The following is a 24033-nucleotide window of genomic DNA, read 5'->3' on the forward strand; positions in this document are numbered from 1 at the left end:
TCTGAGTCTTTAGGGCACGCTAGCTTCATACTTTTGCTGTTAGCTCTCCCAAAGAATTCATATATTTAAAGTGGTTGTAAATTACATTCCTATAACATTCAATACCATTTTCGACTTCCAGTAACGTGGTTCCGCAGCCGTTTGTAAGTGAAAACTTATTTAAAATCCTTAGTTGTGCAAGTAATTCCTCATCCTGCAAACACTGAAGAGAACACTGTGACATTGCACTCTATATGATTTTATGAAAGTATGCTGATGAGTGTGAACATAATGTAACTAAAATATGCTTCATGCAAAAGGTCTCTTGCAAGGTATCATTACAAAGCTTATAATCTACTGAGTGTGGTCATCCTATTTATATAAATGTATCACTCTTGTATCAGAAACTAGAAATACGGAATATAACTCTGAGGGCCTACTGTAATTACGAAAAGTGTGGGCCATTAATGGTGGTTTGGAATCTTGATGGCTCCCATCAACCAGAACAATTCACTGTGGATGGCTCTGTTTGCAGGCAGACCTTCCTGTGAGAAATGAAGGCTTGAAGTCTTACAGTGAGGTGATCATGTCACCTGAACTGGAATCCATCTAACCTGGTGTTGTTCCATTGAGAAGGAGGGTGGGAACCAAGAGAGGGACAAAAGGATTCCCGCCTTATGCAAAAGATATATATGTGGGTGGAACAGAACAAAAGGGGCAGCCATCATGAGAAATCCCCTAGCTACCACCTGAGCTGGAACAAGGGCTGGACCAGGGGAAAGGATTGTGCCCAGACTAGGAAGGCATCCAGTCTGTGAAAAAAACTTATTGAAACATCGCTGAGGATGAGATTTTATCTGTATTCAGTTTTATTACTATACTAGGCTTAGACTTGCGTGCTTTATTTTTCTTGGTAATTCACTTTGTTCTGTCTGTTACTACTTGGAACCATTTAAATCCTACTTTCTGTATTTAATAAAATCACTTTTTACTTATTAATTAACCTAGAGTATGTATTAATACCGGGGTGGGGGAGGCAAACAGCTGTGCATATCTCTCTATTAGTGTTATAGAGGGCGAACAATTTATGAGTTTACCCTGTATAAGCTTTATACAGGGTAAACGGATTTATTTGGGGTTTGGACCCCATTGGGAGTTGGGCATCTGGGTATTAAAGACAGGAACACTTCTTAAGTTGCATTCAGTTTAAGCCCATAGCTGTTAGTTGACATGGTTCAGACCCTGGGTCTGTATTGGAGCAGCCTGGCGTGTCTGGCTCAACAAGACAGGGTGCTGGAGTCCCAAGCTGACAGGGAAAGCAGGGGCAGAAGTAGTCTTGGCACATCAGTTGGCAGTTCCCAAGGGGATTTCTGTGATCCAACCCATCACAAACAAATTTGATATTTCATTTTGAAAGGATTTTTTAAGTGCATAGGCAACTACTAAACCAAAGCTCAAATCATTTGAAGAATGATAAGTCTTAGAAAATTTGCATGTTTAAGTTTATGAAATTATCTTTCTAAATATACTGAGACCACAGTGCTGAGGGAGCCATTTTTCATTTCCTGAATCATCAGTATTGGAATTATTATTTGCTGGAGGTATTTTTCTAAGGTATCAGTCATATTTTATGCTTTCAGAATATCCTTGCTGACATGTTGTACAAATAAGCCTCTCATCTACTTGTTTTATATCAGTCTGAAAAGACTGTTAAAAGGAATTTTTCTGTTCTGACAGGAAGAAGCTGATTTATGCAATAATGAATTTACAACTCCTCATTTGGGCACTCCAGCTGGGCATAGTACTTCATGCGTTAAAATAGCCAATATCAATGTAAATGGCCCTCTTTCTCCCAAAAAGAAATACAAATCAGATTAACAAACAGTCCCTTCATTCTTTTGCTGTGCAAAATAAGATTTCCTCATGCTCATTCCTTGCAGGCTCCCTGGCTATACATTCACCAGGAGTCTGTGCTGGGATTATTGAAACATTTCTTTCCACTGTAGTATTATTCTCTTCTATTTATATAATATATTCAAAGCTAAAGTAATGGGTGTATTTGGTCATAATTTGCAGATGATAAATTTTACACCATGAACATTTAGGATTTGGTGATTGAGCTGCAATCTTTTGGTCTAAGACCACATAAATGAAGCAGAGTTATCAGAACTCATCAGTAGTTGTATAGGAGATCTCCATGGACACTTAGGAGAAGACGGCCTGGTAGTGAGGGTGCAACCCTGTGATATTAGAGATTTGGGTTCAGGTCTCCTCTGCCCTAATGGACTTTGTTGTGCAACCTAGAGCAAGTCACTTACTCTTTCTAGGTCTTAATTCACTGCCTGTAAAATGCAAATAGTATTATTGCAGTACCTTATGGGAGTGGTGTGAGGCTGAAGACATTAAAGATGCTCAGATATTAAAGAATTGGGGGCTGTGTAAGCACTTAAGATAGTCAGAAGTGGTGTTGATGATTCAGTGGGTGGCACTCTGCCCTCTGAGCACACATCTATCCTAGGAAAAGGGGTTGTGTTTTAAAACATGCTGGCTATCATGTTTGTTTTTTCAACAACACTGAAGCAGGATTGACCACGGCGAGATAACACATTTTAAAATGTAGTATCTTTGTCTGCAGTGATGTTTGAAAATATTAATGTATCTTCATAGGTTTGCAAGTCAGGAAGCGTCAGGGGGAACAGTTCATGGCCACAAGAGAGTGGTCGAAGGTAGATACATTATCTCCAGGTTCAGCAGGTCCCTTTTCCCTGGGTAAGATAACAGGGACTATTCCAGAACACTCAGGAACTTTCTAGAACTAATTCAGGCAGGCAGGCTACACCTGTAGCCAATTGGGAAGTTACTAGAATTAATTAGGGCTAATCAGGACAGCTGGTATAAAAAGGCTCTCACTCCAGTTAGTGAGGTGTGTGTAAGGAGCTGGGAATGAGAGGATATGCTGCTGGAGGACTGAGGAATACAAGTGTTAACAGACCTCAGGAGGAAGGTCCTGTGGTGAGGACAAAGAAGGTGTTGGGAGAAGGCCATGGGAAAGTAGCCTAGGGAATTGTAGCTATCGTGTAGCTGTTCCAGAAGGCACTCTAGACAGCTGCAGTCCACGGGGCCCTGGGCTGGAACCCAGGGTAGAAGGCAGGCCTGGGTTCCCCCCAAAACCTCCCAACTCCTGATCCAACACAGGAAGATCTGAGGCTAGCAAAATCTGCCAATAAGTGCAGGACCCACCAAGGTAGAGGAGGAACTTTGTCACAGTGGTCAGAGTCCAGACACCAGAGCCAATGGTCAAAACAGTGTCAGAGCTAGGAATCAGAGCCAAGGATTAGAATCAAATTTCCAGAGTCAAAGAAGGCAGGGGCAAGGCTGGGACAGGACTGCAACAAGGCTGGGAGCATGGCAGGGTCTAGGCTGGAGCAAGGGAGAAGCAGGTCTTAGAGTAAGGTGAGAACAAGGTGGGGGGCAGAGAATCTACAAGCATGTGAATTGACCAGCCATCAGGCTGCTGCTGCTCAGCTTAAGAACTGGCCTGCTAGCTTCCTCAGCCAATCAGGTAGCCCAGCTGACTCATGAAGCTGTCAGGAGTAGTGAGCAGGTGCAGCTGCAGGGCTTACTGCTGACTGGAGGGACCATTCTGATCACTGATAAAGTTTGCAGCTGAGATAAACATTGGGGGAGTGGTAAATAATGAAGAGGACAGGTCATTGATTTAGAGTGATCTGGATCACAGGTTAAACTGGGTACAAGTGAACAGTATGTGTTTAAATATGACTAAAAGTAAATTAATACATTTAGGAACAAGGAATGTAGGCCACACTTACAGGATGGAGAACTGTATCATGGGAAGCAGGGACGCCAAAAAGGATTTGCGGGTCGTGATGGATAATCAGCTGAACATGAGGTCCCAGTGTGATGCTGATGCCAAAAGAGTTGATGCAACCCTGGGATGCATAAATAGGGGAATCTTGAGCAGAAGTAGAGAGGTTATTTTATGTCTCTTTTGGCACTGGTACAACATCTGCTGCAATACAGTTCTGGTGCCTACAATTCCAGGATGTTTATAAATTCAGAGATGAGCCACAAGAATGATTAAAGGATGAGAAAACATGCCTTATAGTGACAGACTCAAGAAGCTCAATAAGTCTGTAAGTAACTATGTGGGGAACAAATATTTAATAATGGGCCTATTCTATTTAGCAGAGAAAGGTATAACACAATCCAATGGCTAGGGATTATTTTGGGGAAGTTCTATGGTCTGTGTTATACAAGCGCTCAGACTAGATCGGGGTGGGCAAACTATAGCCCGGGGGCTGCATCTGGCCCTTCAGACGTTTTAATCTGGCTCTCAAGCTCCTGCTGGGGAGTGGGGTTGGGGGTTTGCTCCGCGTGGCTCCTGGAAGCAGCGGCATGTTCCAACTCCAGCTCCTATTTGTAGGGGCAGCCAGGGGGTCTGCACGGTGCCCCTGCCCCAAGCACCACCCCTGCAGCTCCCACTGGCTGGCAAACGGGGCCATTGGAAGCTGCAGGGGCAGCGCCTGCAGACAGGGCAGTGTGCAGAGCCGCCTGGCTGCATCTCTGCATAGGAGCCAGAGTCGGGGACATGCTGCTGCTTCTGGGAGCTGCTTGAGGCAAGCACCGCCTGGAGCCTGCACCCCTGATCCCCTGCCCCAGTCCTGATCCCCCTCCGAACCCCTCGGTCTCATCCTCCTGCACCCCCAGCCAGAGCCCTCACCCCCCCAGCCCAGAGCCCCCTCCTACACCTTGAACCCCTCATTTCTGGCCCCACCCCAGAGCCCACAACCCCAGCTGGAGCCCTCACCTCCACCCAACCCCCAATTTTGTGAGCATTTATGGCCTACCATACAATTTCCATACTCAGATGTGGCCCTCAGGCCAAAACGTTTGCCCATCCCTGGACTAGATGATCACAATGGACCCCTCTGGTACTGGAATCTATGAATTTATTATCATCTAGTCTGGTGTTTTGCATTACTCAGGCCTGAGAATGTCACCCAGTAATTCCTGCCGTGCCACTAATTGTCCCAATGATACTTCCTGAATGAAGTCTTCAATTTACTGTTATGTGGCATTTTGGGCATGTGGTCTATAAAATGAGATGTACCCAGAAGCTTTGACCTCTCATGCTTTTAAAGATCCCATAGCATTTTTTTCCAAGAGCAGCTGTATCTTGCCCAGCAGAGCTGTCCCTTGGGTAGGGTGATTTGGGGTGACTGCTCCACGCAGGCTGGTGTGATTGGCCAGCACGTTCAGTCCCAAAAGAGACGAATCCGTCACTTCCGCCCTGGGCCCCATACTCCCTAGGGATGGCCCTGCTGCCCAGATTTCAACTCTAGTAGTTGTATTCTGCATAATTAAAATTTCCCCTGTAGTTTCAGCTGGAAAAGTTATTCTGCACATCATTTCCTATAACCTGTAGCTGAGGGTGCAGAGGGCTGCCACATGCATTCCATCCCAGATGGGGGCTGTGTTTTAATGATGCCTGGGTGACTTTTACCCTATACCATCTGTAAAGAGTAGAGCTGGCTAAAAAACAGAAAAAAACCTTAAATATTCTGAAGTTATTTCCCATTTGCAGGGTTCAGAATGAAACAATACTTAATTCTTTTTGGAAATTTTTCATAACCATATATTTTGAAAAAAGATTTAAAATATTTTTTTGAAAAGTAAATATTGTTTTTCCCACATGTATTCCTTTTTGACACTGAGAACAATAAAATGAACAATCAGGTTTTTCCTTTTTCTTTTCTTTCTTTTTCCTTTTCCTGCTCTAACTTTTCAAAACGTCCTCTGATTTGGAAAAGTTTTAGTGGCATTTTTTATTTTGCTACTCTGTAACTTTTCCAAAGTTACAAAAATTTTGAAAAGCTATGGAGAGGAAAAAGGAAAGTGGAAAATGCCTCAGAATCAGCCATTCAATTATATTGAGTGGCAAAAAAGAGAAAAGGTAGAAAAAACAAAAATCCAAGATTTTGGAATTTTGTTTTTTGAAAATTGAAATGAGAAATTCAATTTGAAATGAAGAAAAATCTATTACATTTTCAGTTTGAAAATTTTCCATCTAAAAGATCATAAAAATGACATTTTCAGTACAAATAAATTTGGTTAAGATGGAAACCCCATTTTTGTTGGGGAAATTTTTTGATTGAAATATTTGGACCAGCTCCCGTAAAGCACTTTGAGATTCTTCAGCAGGAAAGGCAGTATAGAAAAGTTATTAATCTAAGTATTTCTTAAATAGAATTGTTTTTTTTGTTTTTTGCCAAAATATTTTCTTATCCTGATACAATGTATTGTTCAATTATCTGCTATAGTTTCTATTGTTTAAGCAGTAAGCTCATGCAATGAACTTGTATGACTGAAAAGTTTCTAAATCCAGTAGATGTGTTGTGTTGTGCTACAGAAGCACCTTATGTAACACTTTCCCCACCCTTAGTCTTTATGACCTTTCTACAGGCATTTTCAAAATTAGAGCACAAACCAATATACTGCACCTATTTTCCCCTTGGATCCTAATGACTCTTAAGGACACACTTGTTTTGGAACATCATGTGATTCAGATTAAGTATGAGAAGGCTTGCCAACCACTTAATAAATCCAGAGGTGATTTCAAAGATGCTGGCATTGCTATCTCTGAAGTGTGTTATGGTGCCAAATCCTGCAGTTGGAAAACTATCTTTCACAACATGAATATAGGCCCTGAGCTATCAACCAAGCACACATCACATCTGTACTCCTAGAAAAGCTAGACAAAGAGGAAGATGAGTGCACAAAGCAGATGGAGTTTGTTTTAATGTGGTAATCCTGAAATTGTATCAGCATTGGCTAATCTATGTTTTAACTTTACATAGCTCTTGATTTTAGCAATTTTTTCCAGCTTGTTTGTTCATTTCCTATTTTTGACTTACATTTCTTACTGTTGAATATTAGTTGAGTATGTTTTCAGTCTCTTGAAATGTTACCTGTTCACTGGCTATGAAGAAATTGGAGATAGTTTTAGGTGTCTTGCCAGAGTGCAGTCAGGAATGTTCTGTGGTGCAGCTGTCCTGAACTGATTTGGAGCTCTGTTTGTTCTGCTGAATTAGATGTTCTCTTTTCTGCGTTTTATCATCTTTCCACTCAGTTGGCCTGCTGAGATATTTTAAGGCTGTTTCTCCTGTTATTGATTGAGTTTGTGTAATTGTTGAACCAGGATTGTGTTTTCCTCCCAGTAGATTATGCTGCTGTGGGCTGCCTTTTTTCTCTCTCTCTCTTTTCCATGGTCAATGGATTCACTTGCATTACTGCTCTCTACAGACAGCTTGTTAGTGCATAGTTCTGCATACAGGATTTTCTAGAACCTGCCACTTCTTTTTTCTCTTCTTGAGACTGTTGGTCCTGCAGTCAGTCAATCTACAGTAAAGATCTACTTTTTGTGCTTTCCCTATCTTATTTCTGAGCACTAGGTAGTGGATATTATGGCCTTGGTCACAGTGGAATCAGAACAGTGCTAAATACTACATAGATTTTAAAAAATGAATGTTGCCCAAAACAGCAGCAATTTGCGTTCAGCTGCTATATGTGCCTAGTTAGTGTATAATATAAACATGCTAGTGGCATTCCAAACACACACAGGCCTCTGGACAACAGCATGGTGTCTGGCTTTCATTGCAGAGTACAAGGGTTTTGGCAAAACTTGTGTTGTATATAATTATGCCCTGTTCCTCTTTTTTATCTGCAGATAGACACACATGTAGAAGCTCTGTGCTGTCCAGCCTCCATGGGGTTTGGCTCTGTACAATGTTGTTTTGTAGTTATACAGCCTGTGATTTGTTTAGTTGCCCACAGATTCCATGATATGCTACATACTATGTCTATATTTTGTGCTTAATTTTGAATATCTGCTCCTTCTGCCTCTTTTTCCATAAAATGGGAAATATGGTCCTTTGTTTCTAATTTACCTTTACATTACATCTATTTGCTAGTCTAATAAATTATTTCTTTTAATTTCTTTTAATTTATCACCATATTAAGACCATATTAAGACCATCTTCTGAATTTTTCTTAGTTAAAGATGAAGTGGAAATGTAAATGCAAAAATCCTTAGCATTTCAATAGTGCGCACGGAATGTTCCCACTAATCAAGCTAAGAGAAGCTTTTAGCAAATGAACTAAAAATCCTTCTTTTTTTTTCTTAACTTTCCTTTAGGTCAAGGATTGCTGGTTCCTATTCTATAGTGATAACCCTACATGCGTCCTGTTGTGATGTCACAGCCACTATAGAACTCCATTGGAGCTTCTACCATCTGTAAGTAAGTCCAGTTCTTTAAAATATTGTATTGTTGCTCCTCTTGACCAGAACAATTAGCCAATATTTGGGGTCTTAGGAGTTGTATCTGTTAAGTAGAGAAACTGATGATGAGTCAGGTATTTCTCTGGTGCAATTCTGTTTATTTACAAAGAATGGAAATGAAGTCCTGTTTCCCTGAACACAGTAGGACTCCAACAGGAGTCATTTTCTTTGACAGTTCCAAGGCTCTTTCCAGCAGCACTCTGCCCAAAAAACATAAGAACATAAGAACGGCCATACTGGGTCAGACCAAAGGTCCATCTAGCCCAGTATCTGTCTACTGACAGTGGCTAATGCCAGGTGCCCCAGAGGGAGCAATGATCAAGTGATCTCTCTCCTGCCACCCATCTCCATCCTCTGACAAACAGAGGCTAGGGACACCATTCCTTACCCATCCTGGCTAATAGCCATTTATGGACTTCACCACCATGAATTTATCCAGTTCTCTTTTAAACGCTGTTATAGTCCTAGCCTTCACAACCTCCTCAGGTAAGGAGTTCCACAAGTTGACACTGCACTGCGGGAAGAAGAACTTCCTTTTATTGGTTTTAAACCTGCTGCCTATTAATTTCATTTGGTGACCCCCTAGTTCTTGTATTATGGGAATAAGTAAATAACTTTTCCTTATCCACTTTCTCCACATCACTCATGATTTTATATACCTCTATCATATCCCCACTTAGTCTCCTCTTTTCCAAGCTGAAAAGTCCTAGCCTCTTTAATCTTTCCTCATATGGGACCCTCTCCAAACCCCTAATCATTTTAGTTGCCCTTTTCTGAACCTTTTCCAGTGCTAGAATATCTTTTTTGAGGTGAGGAGACCACATCAGTACACAGTATTCAAGATGTGTGCGTACCATGGATTTATATAAGGGCAATAATATATTCTCAGTCTTATTCTCTATCCCCTTTTTAATGATTCCTAACATCCTGTTTGCTTTTTTGACCGCCTCTGCCCACTGCATGGACATCTTCAGAGAACTATCCACGATGACTCCAAGATCTTTTTCCTGACTCGTTGTAGCTAAATTAGCCCCCATCATATTGTATGTATAGTTGGGGTTATTCTTTCCAATGTGCATTACTTTACATTTATCCACATTAAATTTCATTTGCCACTTTGTTGCCCAATCACTTAGTTTTGTGAGATCTTTTTGAAGTTCTTCACAATCTGCTTTGGTCTTAACTATCTTGAGCAGTTTAGTATCATCTGCAAACTTTGCCACCTCACTGTTTATCCCTTTCTCCAGATCATTTATGAATAAATTGAATAGGATTGGTCCTAGGACTGACCCTTGGAACACCACTAGTTACCCCTCTCCATTCTGAGAATTGACCATTAATTCCTACCCTTTGTTCCCTGTCTTTTAACCAGTTCTCAATCCATGAAAGGACCTTCCCTTTTATCCCATGACAGCTTAATTTATGTAAGAGCCTTTGGTGAGGGACCTTGTCAAAGGCTTTCTGGAAATCTAAGTACACTATGTCCACCGGATCCACCTTGTCCACATGTTTGTTGACCCCTTCAAAGAACTCTAATAGATTAGTAAGACACGATTTCCCTTTACAGAAACCATGTTGACTATTGCTCAACAGTTTGTTTTTCTATGTGTCTGACAATTTTATTCTTAACTATTGTTTCGACTAATTTGCCTGGTACCAATGTTAGACTTACCGGTCTGTATTTGCCGGGATCACCTCTAGAGCCCTTTTTAAATATTGGCGTTACTTTAGCTAACTTCCAGTTATTGGGTACCGAAGCTGATTTAAAGGACAGGTTACAAACCTTAGTTAATAGTTCCGCAACTTCACATCTGAGTTCTTTCAGAACTCTTGGGTGAATGCCATCTGGTCCCGGTGACTTGTTAATGTTGAGTTTATCAATTAATTCTAAAACCTCCTCTAGTGACACTTCAATCTGTGACAGTTCCTCAGATTTGTCACCTACAAAAGCCAGCTCAGGTTTTGGGAATCTCCCTAACATCCTCAGCTGTGAAGACTGAAGCAAAGAATCCATTTAGTTTCTCCACAATGACTTTATTGTCTTTAAGCGCTCCTTTTGTATCTCGATCATCAAGGGGCCCCACTGGTTGTTTAGCAGGCTTCCTGCTTCTGATGTACTTAAAAAACATTTTGTTATTACCTTTGGAGTTTTTGGCTAGCCTTCTTGAAACTCCTCTTTGGCTTTTCTTATTACACTCTTGCACTTAACTCTCTCTCTCTCGGTCTTGGGGGCTTTCTCTCAGGGCCACATTACCAGTGCTTGTTCTCCTATTAGATTTCCTGCTGCCTTCTGTCAGCTTCTGCTCAGACACACACACCTCCACTAAACAATACCCAGCACCCTGCATTTTCATTCAGGTCCTAGCAAAACCACTCCACCCACACAGCTCAGCTTTTGATCAGCCCTATCTATGGCCTGTGTTTTGGGGTGTTCCTTACTGTTTCAGCTCTTCCTCCAAAAAGGAATTTAACTGCTGTGATGATGCAGTTCTGGCGGGACCCAACTGAGAGTGCCAGTTCAGGACCAATTGCTTAAACAGGGCAGTTACAGCCCAAGGCTGGGGTTTTTCCACCTCTAAGGCAAACCAAACCAGACAGACAAAGGACTTCGGTCTCACCCCACTGGCTAACCACAAGTCACAAGCAATTCCCTTAGACAGTCCAGTTTCCCAGTATCACCACCAGTGCCACTCATCCTGGGGATGAATGGTTATGAAAACCAACACCCCAGTAAAAGAGAGGTTCTCTCGATCCCAAAGAATCAAGCCCCAGACCCAGGTCAATATACAGATCAGATCTTACCCACAATTGCCAATCCTTTAGAATCTAAAAGCTTATTCATAAAAGGAAAAAGATATAGATGAGAGCTAGAATTGGTTAAATTACATACAGTAATGGCCAAGTTCTTGGTTTAGGCTTGTAGCAGTGATGGAGTAAACTGCAGGTTCAAATCAAGTCTCTGGAGTACATCCCCTGCTGGGATGGGTCATCAGTCCTTTTGTTCAGAGCTTCAGTTTGTAGCAAAGTCCTTCCAGAGGTAAGAAGCAGGATTGAAGACAAGATGGAGATGAGGCATCAGCCTTTTATAGTATTTTTCCAGGTGTAAGAACCTCTTTGCCCTTACTGTGGAAAATTACAGCAAAATGGAGTCTGGAGTCACATGGGCAAGTCCCTGCATACTTTGCTGAGTTACAAGGCATATCTGCCTTCTCTCAATGGGTCAGTTGTATAGCTGATGGTCCTTAATGGGCTAGGCAGAGCTAACACCAATTTGTCTGGGATGTTTCCCAGAAGCACAGCACAAATTTGAAATACAGACAGTATAGAGCCAATACTCATAACTTCAACTACAAATGATACATACATATAGTCAGCATAATTATAACCAGCAACCCATAACCTGGTCTTAGACACCTTATATGACCCCCTTTACATAAGATTTGGTGCCACTACAGGACCTTGATTGCAACCATGTTCTATATGGCCCCAGATTGTATCAATAACATCACAACTGCTTCTTACATTATCCCGAGTGAAGGGCATGAATTGCACCCACCTGCTTAAATGAGATTTCACCCAACCTCCATCATAACAGTATAGTTTTTTTTCAGTGTTCTGTGTCTATTTTATATCCCAAAGAAGAGATAGAGGTGTTGATCAGAAGAGTTACAGTAATTCAAGCAAAAGGATATAAAATAACCCCAAATGGTAAATAATAAAAAGATATTTTACAAAGAATATAGTATATCTAAAAAACTGGGCCTTACTTAATTAACCCTCTGCCTGCCAGCTCCATAGATCACTAATATTCCATTGTAGCTGGGGTGCCCCTGAGGTGTCCCAGACACCAACGACCGCAAATGTGGTAGAAAAAAGTGAGGTTTTGCTGGAGTTGTTTATATAGGAGAGTGTTTCTCTTAGCCTGGCTAGTGGAGCTTGTGGAGACAATCAGCACATGCTGCTGAAGTAAACAGAATTTTTGTATTTACATTTGCAGTTATTCTTTAATCTCTCTCTAAATTACATTGTTCATTTTTTAATGTGCACTCTTAGCTCAGAAAGCTTTACTTACATGTAATTTTACTGTTGATAATCAAGTTGATGTGATGTGTTTAACAGAACCTTGGCTTAAAGCTGTATATAATTTGCTATTATTGGAAGCCAGTTGAGTTGATTGCTTGGTTTTTTTCCATCCACTGTGCCAGAATTTAAAAAGAGGCAGGTAGACACATACTTTATTCTGACCCCTTTTTCTTTTATAAAAGCCTGATTTGAACAAGAGTTGGGTTTGGGGTTGTTTTATTCCTAAATATTTTAACCTACTAGTTAGAAATCTGGGATTTCTTTTGTTTACTGATCTAACCAGTTATGAAACTTGGGTTAAAGAAACAGCCTCTTCTTGGGAGGAAGAGAGAGGAAAAAACTATTGAAAGGCATCTGGATAGTCATGGCTATTTTCCTCTTGCAGTTCTTCCAATGCATCTTACTCTTGACCTGCATCAAGTCCTATTGGATCTCAGCCAGCAAGTGCCATTGATACCAAAATGGGTAGTTCTGTGATAGCTTTTCATAGAGGACTAAACAGACCACTGCATTCAGGTCTCTCATGACCAGTCTAAGTTTAGAGTTCAAACTTCCAATTATGAAAAGCTATTCATGGAAACTCACTGTGCTTAGACTATATTTTCAGCTGTTGGTGAATTGGCCTCGCTGACGTCAATGGAGCAACTTCCATTGACACCAGCTAATGATATGGTCCCTTGAGTTGTGCTGATAAATAAACTTACTCAGTTAGTAGCATAACTTTACACAATGCTTTTGATTGTGAAAGCATAATAAAGAATTCTATTTCTCACTTTTGGTCTTGTTCCACTGAATCTCTTAAGTACCATGTGGTTTGGTACTGCATGCTACTATCTAAAAATGAACCATTCTGAAAAATTGATCTACACTTTTAAGGCCTCTGTTATTGGATGTGCACTACTCCAGCTATCTGCTGAGCAATGGCCAAGGAGGTGGTGGTAGTAGTAGCAGCCATGGATATGAGAACAACAAAAAGAGAACCTTGATTGTCCCGTAGTATTTTCCTGAAGCTATGAATTAGTACACATTAAGGGGGCAGGGACATATACGTTGGGAATAGAGTTTATGTGCAACTTGAGTTGGAAATCAGTCTCATGGACTTATTTTGATTTTTCTTCTGAACTCTTGGATTTACAATATGACCATTGGCCAGCAGGCAAGTGTCGTCATGCAAGATTCTCCTGTTGGGTCTCTCTCTCTGGCTATGCCCTAAACAGGGGATGCAATATCCCCAAATGGCAAATTTACACCACTTCCCTTTGGTATCCACTCTGCTTCTGCCGTCTAATGCTAAAAGAGAAATCCTTGATCCCCTTAATAGAAGTAAAGACATTGAGAGCATTTGTTTAAATACATTTACAAACAAATGATTTTATTAAATTCCTTCCCTTGCCTATGACAAATCTGATATTTCTTTGAAACCACTAAATCCTATCCCCCTGCCTACATTTACAATATAGGGGGAGAGATGTGGTACCCATGCTTATGAGGGGCAACAGTGTTTGCTGAACTGGATGCAATCCTGAAGGAACGTTTCACTCCCATGTAAATGAAAGCATAGAATGCTTCAGATTTAGCTCCTATAACCAGCAGATGGGGAATCGGTGATTACAGTTCTTCATATGTTGTCCAAGCACTGTGTCTTTGGAAATAACTTGCCTAAAATGGTGAGAGATACAGTGGTGTGGAGATAAGACTTTTTCTAACTTTGTATTTGATCCTGAAGTGCTTAACTTAGAAATCTCTCTTCATATTGTGTGGCCACAAAGGTAGTTAACAAAAATGGCAGCAATTCCTGGTCACTGCAAGGCGATCTGACATCCACAAGAACATAGTCTGTAAGAGAAGACTGGCTCATTTAGGTAGTGAGCTAATCCCATGAGTAGCAACAACAAAAAAGTGGACCAGGGTAATGGTAGATATGGTGGAGGCCATAGAAACGCCTTAAACGTTGTGGGGGTTTTACAGGTGCACCAGTGCAAACTCTTAGGTTTGGTCTACACTTACAACTTTTACCAGCATAGTTATGTCAGTCAGAAGTGTGAAAACCCCCCAGTGCAGACGTAGCTCTGCTGTCAGAAAAGTGCTTCTGTTGGCATAACCAGAGCCGTCCCTTGGGTAGGGCGAATTGGGGCAACCGCTCCGGGCCCCGTGCTTGGCGGAGCCCCACAGGCCACTGCAATTGGCCAATGTGGTCAGTCCCATAAGAGACGAATCCATCACTTCTGCCCTGAGCACCCCCACACACACACTCTGGGCCCCACACTTTGGGGCACCCCAAGGGCCGATGCAATTGGCTGGCACGGTCAGTCCCGAAAGAGACTAATCCATCATCCTCCGCCCCGGGCCCTGCACCCCCCCAGGGACAGCCCTGGGCATAGCTAATGTTGTTCAGAGAGCTGGTGTTATTGTACGAGCAGAAAAACGTCTATAGGTATATGCTGCATCCACACTAGGGGGCTATGCTGGTATAGGTTCTGTAGTGCAGTGGTTCTCAATCAGGGGTACATGTATGCCTGGGTGTATTCAGAGGTCTTCCAGGAGGTACATCAACTCATCTAGGTATTTGCCTAGTGCTACCACAGGCTACATAAAAAGCACTAGCAAAGTCAGTACAAACTAAAATTGCATACAAACAATGCCTTGTTTGTTTCGCTCTTTATACTCTGAACTGAAATGTAAGTACAATATTTATATTTCAATTGATTTATTTTATATTTCTTTGGTAAAAATGAGGAAGTAAGTACTTTGTCAGTAACAGTGTGCTGTGACACTTTTGTATTTATGTCTGATGTTATAAGTGAGTTTTAACTTGGGGATACGCAAGGCAACTCAGACTCCTGAAAGTGGTACAGAAGTCTGGAAAGGTGGAGAGCCACTGCTGTAGTGTAGACATAGCCATAGGTTATGTCCACTGCACATTCCTTTCAGCAGTGTGTAGTGTACATACACTATATGCCCCCCTCGCATGGGTATAATTAGCAAGTAGATGGTGAGGCACTGGTTAGGTGAGTAAAGATACTCCTGAACTGTATGGGTATGAACTCACCCAAGCAGCGCATCCTGTCTACACTGCTAAAAATAGCAGTATAGTGTCCCTCTGTCTCACTGTTGCTGGAGTCTTTCTTTGATACCCTGCTGCCAGAGTTTTTCCTGTAAGACTCTGGCAGTGGAGAACGGCTCCAGCAGCAGAGAGATGCTGGAGTCTTTCCCAGCCACAGGGAAAGGCGCCTACAATGGAGAGCTGCTGGAGCATTTCCCTGGAGCAGGGAAAGGCTCTGCCTGGCAACTCCCAGTTGCTGGTGGCAGCTCATTGCTGAAGGAGACTTTCCCTTTGGCAAGGAAAGGCTCCAGCAGCTCCCTCTGGCTGAGAGAGAGACTGACAGTGGGAAGCTGCTGGAGCCTTTCCCCACCACAGTGAAAGACTCTGGCAGCAGGGAAAGGCTCTGGCAGGGGGAGGCAGTAATGACACGCTCTATCAGCTCCCCACTGCCAAGCTTTTCCCCATTGCCTCCCTGCTGCTTCCCCACTGCCAGAACCTTTCACTGTCACGGGTAGCTGCACACTGGAGCATGAACTCAGCCTGCTCTTCATTGCAGCGTGTAACTACACATACCTTATCCACCACTGAAAGAGGTGTGCAGTGCAGACATAGCCTTTGTGCAGACACACTGCGGTGGCATAAAGAGTGTCTTATACAGTACAGCTGTAAGTCACTTTTTGCATATGTGCCATGCATCTGTGCTAGAGGGCTGCACTGGTGCTGCTACATTTGTATAGTTACATCAGTGCAAAAAACTAACAAACCTGTGGACAAGATTTCAGAATGATCAAGACAGCAATCTGACAGTGTTGCAGGGGAAAAGAATATCTTAAGCACATTTTCTTATCGAGTAAGAAGGAAACCATCCGTCATGAGTATGGTGAAAGGCCCAAAGGTTGTATTGCACATAAGCCAAGATCAGTACAGAGATGGAATCCTCTTGGCTGAGGAAGAGTGACAAATTTATTCTCCCCCACCCCCACTTTTTTTTAGACAGTGGCATACATTCCAAAGAACCTCGAACAATTGTTACACTATCATGAAATGGCTGAGACACTGGAAAGGGACTCAAAAATCCTGGAGGAAAACAGCATGTTTTCAAAGAGGACCGGGAGTTGCTAAAAGGGATCCAGAAAAAATAAAAAACAAAGATTATTTCTTACAAATCTGAGTCGGTGCCACATGCCATGAGAGCCAAGACATGAAGTTGAGAGTCGGTGACATTCTTGCTCCAGAATAGCCTGCCCCATTTGTACCTCTTTTAAGCCAGTTAATATTCATATTTGCAGGGTTTATAATTTAAACAATTGGCCGTCTACAACACTGCCAAATTCCCAGGATTGAGAACTTGGTTACTCCACTGTCAGGAGTAACTTTTGCTACAGTAATTTAGGCCTACACCTAAAATTTAGATCTTCCTTAACACAAAGGGGGTAAAAAATGTACATCCCTGGGAGATGCAGTTAAGCTGACCTAAACCCTGATATAGACACTTCTAGGTTCTTCTGTCAACATACCTATGGTGTGGATTTATTACAGTCATGGAAAAACTCTTTCTATCTCTATAGGAAGAGTCTACATTACAGTGCTACAGAATTCCTCTGTTGACTATCTGTGTCTACACTGAGGGTTATGTCAACCTAACTATGTTGCACAGGGCACAGAATTTTTCACAGCCCTGAGTGATGTAGCCAGGTCAATCTAATGTTCAGATATAGATCAGGGCTTTGATTCAAGCATGGTCTAAACTACGAAGTTAGGTCAACGTAAGCCACCTTGCATTGACCTAGTTATGCATTTGTCTACACTTAAATTTGTCTCCCGCTGAAGCAAATGCCCCATTTCCCTGACATAGTAACACCACATGTCTGAGCAGTGTTGAGCCATGGTAGATTTACTGAGATTGATGCAGTGCAAGTGTAAACACTGTTATTTATGTCAACCCTAACAGTCCTCCAGCAGCTGATCCACAATACCAGACACTGACCACTCTGGTCACAATTGTGAACTCCACTGCCAAAAGCCCCCCTCCCATTTAAAGCCCCCCCAATTTTTTGATATGCCTTTTCCAGATTGCCCAGCATGGTGAGCACACCTAGCAGCTCTCCACTGTTGTGTGCAACTGCCCAGCTAGCCATGCTGCTCTGCCTACATGCTCTAGCTTGAAGTACACAGGAGATATTGGATCTCCTGTGCCTCTAGGAAGAAGAGGCTGTGCAAGCACATCTACAGAAATGCAGACATCTATGAACAGATTGCCTGGGGGATGCGGGAGGAGGGGTATAATATGGACCAGCAGCAGTGTTGTGTGAAAGGAAAGGAACTGTGTCAAGCATATCAGAAGGCCAGGGAGGCCAACAATTGATCTGGTGCTGAGCCATAGACCTGCCACTTTTACAAAGAGCTGCATGTCATATTTAGCAGAGACCTCACTACCACCACCCCACAACTACTGTGGATACCTCCAAGAAGCCCAAGTCACGGGCCCCTGGTGTGAACCATGAGAATGAGTAGGAGGTGGAGGAGGAAAAGGAGGAGGACGGAGGACATGCAAACAGGGCAGGGAAGGGTCCAGCCATGCTGCAAGCGAAAACCTATTTGAGATGCCATCATAGTCCAGTCAGTCCCAGGTGTCAAGCACAGGCAAGCCTGATGCACTTCCCTGAGGAAGGAACTTCAGGCAAATGTGTAATTGTATTTCCCATTAAAATGATGTACTGATGGTGCCCCCAACTTAACAGGACACAGCTATCAGCTTTTCCTTATTTATTCATACCGGAAGAGAGAGCAGTACAACAAAAAGAAGTAGCGTTGTTATCTGCTTTTCATTTCACTGTAGAGCTAGGCAAGGGCAGCATGTGAAGAAGTTTGTTTATGTACACAAGGATGTTCCTTGAATCCTCCTGAGAGATCTCTATGAGACACTCACGGAGATACTCTGTAGTCCTCTTCCAGGGCCGGTGCAACCATTTAGGCGACCTAGGCGGTTGCCTAGGGCACTAGGATTTGGGGGGTGCCATTTTCTTCGGCAGCAACCGCGGCGGCCTGATCTTTGGCCGCCCTGGTCGCCACCAGCATTTAGGCGGAGGGAGCTGGGGCAGGGGAGCGCGGGGAGGGCTACCTGCAGCAAGTAAGGCGGGGGTGGCATGCAGGGGAACTCCCTGCCTCAGCTCACCCCTGCCCCGCCTTCTCCCCAAGTACTCCGTGGCTGCTTCACTTCTCCTGCCTCCCAGGCTTGCGGTGCCAATCAGCTTAGGTGCCGCAAGCCTGGGAGGCGGGAGAAGTGAAGCAGCGACGGCGTGCTCGGGGTGCTCGTGAGTGGAGCAGGGGTGAGCTGGGGGTGGGGAACTGCTGCAAGGAGGGCGCCTCAGGATGGAGGGAGGGAGCTGTCGCGGGGGGGTGGGGTGCGGGCACAATGTGGAAAGTTTTGCCTAGGGCGTGAAACATCCTTGCACCAGCCCTGTCCTCTTCCAAAGGTTTCTAGGGATGGTAGCATTATTTCTTCCTCCACGGTAGGACAGTTTCCCATACCGGTCAGTGATAACTTCAGCATGCTCCATTGAAGTACACAGGCTAGCAGCATATGGGGCTGGGTGGATTCGGGACACCAGCAGGAGCTGTGCTTTCTGTGCCTTTGTTACCCTCAGGAGTGAGATATCAGCTAAAATCACCGTCGCCTGGGGAAAATGGTGACAACTGCAGTACCATTGCCCTATATTCGATTTCATGCAACTGAGCAACTACCTCCTCATTTCCCTCCTCCCGGTGGGCCATATTCACCATGGCTAGTGCTGTGAGTGGTGCCGTGCTCCAAAGCAGAAGTGTCAATAAGCATGTCTTGTTTAAAACTTATGGGGAGCAATGGAAGGGAGTTCTGAATCTTAACTTTCCCTTTCCCTTGTGACTACGTTGACAATGGCTGAATGGCACCTCTGTGTTTTATCTGCAGCTGCTGCTGTTGCAGCCTTTAGGGGTCTCCCCTCCATGCCCGTGGAACACCTGAGCCAGATAAGGAAGAGAATGTTCAATGAGATCCTGCAAGCCAGTGCTGCATCAGACCATGAGTAAAGGACCTGGAAGATGAGTATTGCAGACAGCCTGGAGAAGAATGGAGCAGACAAGAGAGAGGCCCTGGAGTACCAGCAGGAAAAGGAAAGGGAGATGCACCAGCACATAATGAGGCTTCTTCAGCAGCAAACACAGATGCTGCAGACTCTTGTGTACCTTCAGGTTCAACAATCATGGTCTCCCCTTCCTTTGCAGTCCATGGAGAACTCCATGACAGCACCTCCCTATGCCCCCCCCCTCAACATTCCACATAGTATCAGGGGCCATATTCCTACCCCACCACTCTACCTTGGGGAACATTAGGGACAACCATAGCTCCACATACACTGACCTGTGAAAGCCACAGTTGCTGTATGTGTAGGTAAAATAGATGTGAATGTTCCTTCTCCTTGTTAAGTTCTGTTCCATTAATTTATTAAGTTTTTATATAGTTGCTTTTAAATTGCACAGATTTTAATTTGCACTGGTTTTGTTACTGTTCCCAACATATGCTGCAGAGTACACAGCAGTTCTGAAAGTACCTGCTTACATGTTAATGTACAATGTGACACAACTCATAGGCTCAGTGACAAATACAATGTAAGAATGATAAGTACAACAAGCACAGCAAAATTAATAGGTGCATTGACAGTGTGATATTCATACACAAACACCAAGTGCCACAGAATTCCTAACAGGCCCCAAAACCAGGAAGAGTACAGTCCACCACATTGCATTACTGTGGCTCACTGTTAAAATGCTCTTTCAAAGCCTTCCTGAGTCATATAGCTCTGCATTGAATCTTCTAATAGCCCTTATGTCCGGCTGTTCAGATAGCCACCTTCTGTCCTGGCAGCAACTGTTCCCCTTTGCTTCAGAGATATTATGCAGGACAGAGCAGGCAGCTATAACCATTGGGATGTTTTTCTGACTGAGATCCAATCTTGTGAGTAAACAATGCCAGTGTCTCGTCAATCTACCAAAAGTGCATCCAACTGTCACTCTGCACCTGCTGAACCAGTAGCTGAAACTTTCCTTGGTGCTGTAGAAGTGGCTGGTGTACAGCTTCATGAGTGAGGGGAGCAAGAGGTGGGCTAAGTACCCAGGATCACTATTGGCATTTCAACATTGCCAATGGTAATCTGCCAGTTGGGAAAGGAAGTCCCTACTTACATCTTTCTGAACGGTCCTGTGCTCTTAAAGCTGAGAGCGTTATGCATTTTCCATGACCAGCCAACATTCATGCTGGTGAAGAATCTTGGTAATCCTCCAACGCTTGCATAACCATGGAAAAGTAGCCCTTTCAACTGAGGCACTCTATTGCAAAGTGAGTTGATGTCATAATAGAGATATGACACCATCTACTGCTCCACCACTGTTCAGGAACCCCATTACTGCCAGTCCATCCACTATATCCTGCACATTATTGAGAGTCACAGTCCTGCATAGCAGGATACAATTATTGGCCCTGCACACTTACATGACAACTGCCCTCACAATGGATTTTCCAACTCTAAAATGATTGTCCAGTGACTGGTAGCATTCCGGTGCTGCAAGTTTCCACAGTGTGATCACTACTCTTTTCTCTAATATCAGTGCAGTTCTCATAGTGGTGCCTCTGTGCTGGAGGGCTGGGGTGAGCTTGCACACAGATCTAGGAATGTGGCCTTTTGCATCTGGATGCGCTGCAGCCACTGATTGTCATCCCAAAACAGTATTATGATGCAATCCACCAGTCAATGCTCGTTTCTTGGGCCCAGAAGTGGTGCTCCACCATCTGCAACTGCTCTGTGAACATCACCAACAACCTTGAATTGGTTCTCGCTATGTCCCACAACAATCTCTCCTCCAAGAAATTGTTATATTCCACCCTTATTTGTTTCTCCTTACAGCTCTGCAAATGCTGGAGGTTCTTGCAATGCTTATGACAATAGCATTAGTTCTCCTTACAGCTCTGCAAATGCTAGAGGTTCTTGCAACGCTTATGACACTAGTGCAGAGCTGTGTAAGCTCCATGCTTCTGTCAGAGATGGTGGACAGCAAGAAGGCTGCACGGGTTCATGGTTTTTTTTTAAAGTGCAAAAATTATGGGATACAAGTGACATTATTGGATGTGGACAGTTACATACTGGGAAATTGACCTTTTGCTCCCAGTCAGCCCTTTGTGACTCATTTCTACCCCACCATGCATTGCCAAAAGCTTCCCAAGCACAGTGCGCCAGAAGGTGGTGGGTTGCACGCTGGGATGCCTACCATAGAGCACCACACTGTGCACTGACACAAGCAGTCCTGGTGAGTATGCACAGTGCCGACGGAAGGAGCCAAGTGTGTACATGCACAAATGATATACTAAGTATGGCGGCTTTCTGCTGATGTAATGTCTATCAATCAAAGTTTGTAGTGTAGACATGGCCTGAGTCATGTATACCAACAATTAGTCCTTGATGAGGTTTCAAAAGATCGCTAGTAACCATAAACACCAGTAAGGGTTTATTTCTTGATATAAGTTACCATTTAGAGTGTTACTCACTTCTGTCATTCTTAGCACATTGTGGAAACCATCTGACAGTGTTTGGTTAATTGGCTCTATATATTGTCATTATTATTGTGACAGATTAAACAGAACAAAAGCATCTCAGATTGCTACAAGAAGTGATAACAAGCTATGACAGGGGTCCAGATAAGAAAGGATAAATGTCTTTCACAAGAAAAAGGTAGACTAATTGGGCACTGTGCTAGGTGACACCGGAATTCATCCCATTGACAAGAAAGTTAAGGAAAGAAATTAAAAAGACTTGAGATCCTTAGACCACTATAATTAAGGACTGTTTGTTTTTCCATATCACAACCATTGTATAAGTTGGTGTATAAAGGGATTGAATGGATATAGGATCCAGAACAAGAGGAAGCTTTCACAAAAACTAAAGACCTGCAGTACTTCTGTGGTAGGCCATTATGGGGCATTGCAAGCCACGCATTCTACCATTTTTTTTTTATAACTCATGTGCTTCTGTTAGTGAGACTCTTCAGCCTATCCAGTATTTGACTTGACTGAGCCTTTTGCCAGTTTAGGAAATTGGATAGTACTATAGCGTTATTGTATGTTTTAGCACCTGTTGTTATTGTCAATACCCAGGGATAGTGACAATTGTCCTTTGGTTTCTGGTACGTGCTGTTCTTTCTGGTTTCTCTATGATTAATTGTTTCTCCTGCTCTAAACCTGTTGTCTTTACATTCTGAATTATTTTCTAACTCTAGGAAAGTTAGTGAATCATCTGTCCAGTACTTCTCTATGGGAGAAATTTATTCAAAGTCATGAGGTTTTACAACTGTATCAACTCTCTTTTCTGAATCACACAAATGATACTATTATTAAATGTAATATAAAGATAAAATTCTTGTATTATCTACTTTATTATAAATTGCAAATTTTGTGCACTGTAGGGTTTCTTACCAATATGAATCAGGGACTCAGTGGATCTGATTCTCCACTGCCTTGCATCTTGTGCAGTCATTTACATCTTTCAAGTGAGAAGGGTAGAGTTTTACACCCACTTTGTAATGACTAGGCAAGGAGCATTTTCTTAAAGGCTTTACTAATAAGGGAGAGGGTACAAATGTTGGGTTCCAAAAAGAAGGACGCCATGACAATATGTGACTTGAAGAGGGAAGAAAATGATACACTTCATTTTGATTAAGAGTTAAATTCTGCACTTGTGTGCTTTTATGAGAATGGTCATAGCTGACATCTTCAATTGGTGATGATTATGTTGTGCCACAGGTTATGCAGATGTGTTGCTACTCCTGATGAGGTTGGTATCCTGTATGTTTTGACTGACATAGACAGCATGGACAGCAAATAATCAGTGGCTATTTTCAAACAGGTTCATTTAATCATTTATCATTCAGCATCTCTTAAGTCAACGGGCAGCATAAGTTTTTTGTTTGTCTTTTAAATATGGGGCAAAATACATTCATTTTCCCATAAATATTCCACTCAAATTTTAAATAAATTCACTTCAGACTGTGTTCATATTCCATTTGTGCTATCTTTCTTTGAATATCCACAGAGATGAGTTACTATCCAGGAGTGACGAAAGATATGGACTTTTTCTGTCATTTTCATTGGCTATTAGAACCAAATCCTCTATACTATATAGCAGTGTGGTGAGCTCTGCCACACTGTACAGTTTAAGGTCCAGACAGAGCAGTGCCATGTTTCTTTCACATCCTGTCATGCAGACAATCAAATCCAGAGCTAGTGTTTTTGGACACATAGCTTAAAATCTCCCTCTGTTAGAGATTGTCAGGGCACTTCAAAGGTGGGTTCACTTCGTCACATATTTGTCTATGGATCCTGAATTTTGGTTCAACACTGTTTATTTGGCATTAGGTAGTTGTGACACGAACGCTGCTGGGCTCTCAGCCAACCACTGGTAGGTCCCTGATTGGGTGGACAAGACAAAGTTTTTTATTCAGCGGCTGCTCTCTTCAGATAGGACACCACCTGCAGCAGCCTTTC

General features: G+C 42.9%; 1 long non-coding RNA gene across 1 annotated transcript; it reads left to right on the plus strand.

The window, feature by feature from the left end:
• Nucleotides 1–2926: 2926 nt before the first annotated feature.
• Nucleotides 2927–22860, plus strand: LOC120398424. The gene is made up of 3 exons (XR_005594391.1): nt 2927–2991; nt 8195–8293; nt 19414–22860. It is a non-coding gene; the product is annotated as an uncharacterized LOC120398424 (long non-coding RNA).
• The last annotated feature ends 1173 nt before the right edge of the window (nt 22861–24033 follow it).

Source organism: Mauremys reevesii, linkage group 2 (assembly GCF_016161935.1).
Source record: "Mauremys reevesii isolate NIE-2019 linkage group 2, ASM1616193v1, whole genome shotgun sequence".
Taxonomy (NCBI): Eukaryota; Metazoa; Chordata; order Testudines; family Geoemydidae; genus Mauremys; species Mauremys reevesii.